General features: G+C 45.2%; 1 pseudogene; it reads right to left on the bottom strand.

Moving 5' to 3' along the window:
• Positions 1-401: 401 nt before the first annotated feature.
• LOC132368450 (ubiquitin-conjugating enzyme E2 N-like) lies at positions 402-853 on the bottom strand (annotated as a pseudogene).
• Positions 854-1,231: the final 378 nt, after the last annotated feature.

Below are 1,231 nucleotides of genomic sequence, written 5' to 3'. Positions count from 1 at the left end.
GAAAGGAGCCCATAAAATAAACATAACTACCTCCCCCCCCCAAAAAAAAAATAATAAAGAAAAACACCCACATCCCTGCAGCTAACCCTGACAACTCTCTTCATTCACAGTGCTTTATACTTAACCCGTGATGGGGGAAACGAATACAAGCAGATAGGGGCCACTGTTTCTAAATGTTTCGCAGCAATCCAGATGTTACTTCTAGCCTCTGCTCATGTTTTACAGCAGTGAATCAGGACGAGACCTAGATTTGCTAATGTGCATTTCATCACCAAAGGAGTAAAGATGTCTGGGCTTTTATGCTGCAGTGTTTCTAAGACTATGTCCATTAAATGGAAACAAAAAAGGAAGACGTCTCGGCAGAACAGGAGAAGTGATGCACATCTGATGATCAGATCGATTTAGATATTATTCGTGGCATATGGCCTAGTCCATGCTCTAGGTGTTTCTGTGGCTTGGGCTTCGTTGGTCTTCCACTGCTCCGACACATCATTTGCTAATGATCATCTGGATTGGGAGCGCTTAACAAAGGCTTGATCAACAGCAGAACTGTGCCAGATCTGCAGTGCTGGGCACCGCTCAAAATATCAAAACATATTCTTCCCAACTTGTCTACATTAGGATGACAAATTCTGGTCATGAAACATACTTTAGGGGCTGCCATTGGGTATTCATCTGGAAGGAAGAGTTCAAGTTTAAAAGTCCCTACTTCAAAGGGGGAACCCTGGGGGCCAGCAAGGACCACATGAAAATAATAGGTGTTGCTCTCATCTGGTTCTGCTTTGATGCTGGGAACTGGTCCAACCAGCAAACGCTGGGTTTCCTTGATAATCCCGTGGGGCAGCCCGGCCATCTTATCAGATCCCAAGTTGGGCCTCTGGTCTCTTCTCCCTATAGCTCCCTCTTACATTGTTTTCACAAGATGATTAAAAGCATGGCCTCACACTCTTGGAGATCTGACGACTCTCTTCCCCTCTTCTGCATTTTGTTTTTTTAATTTTTAAAATTAAAAAAAAAAATTTATTCATTTATTTTTGGCTGTGTTGGGTCTTCGTTGCTGCGCGCGGGCTTTTCTCTAGTTGCGGCGAGCGGGGGCTACTCTTGGTTGTGGTGCGTGGGCTTCTCATTGTGGTGGCTTCTCTTGTTGTGGAGCACGGGCTCTAGGTGTGTGGGCTTCAGTAGTTTTGGCTCTAGAGTGCAGGCTTCAGTAGTTGTGGCACACAGGCTCAGT

The sequence above is a fragment of the Balaenoptera ricei genome, chromosome 7 (assembly GCF_028023285.1).
Source record: "Balaenoptera ricei isolate mBalRic1 chromosome 7, mBalRic1.hap2, whole genome shotgun sequence".
In the NCBI taxonomy this organism is placed as follows: Eukaryota; Metazoa; Chordata; class Mammalia; order Artiodactyla; family Balaenopteridae; genus Balaenoptera; species Balaenoptera ricei.
Note: the sequence above shows the minus strand (reverse complement) of the source record. Positions and strands in the feature narration are given on the sequence as shown.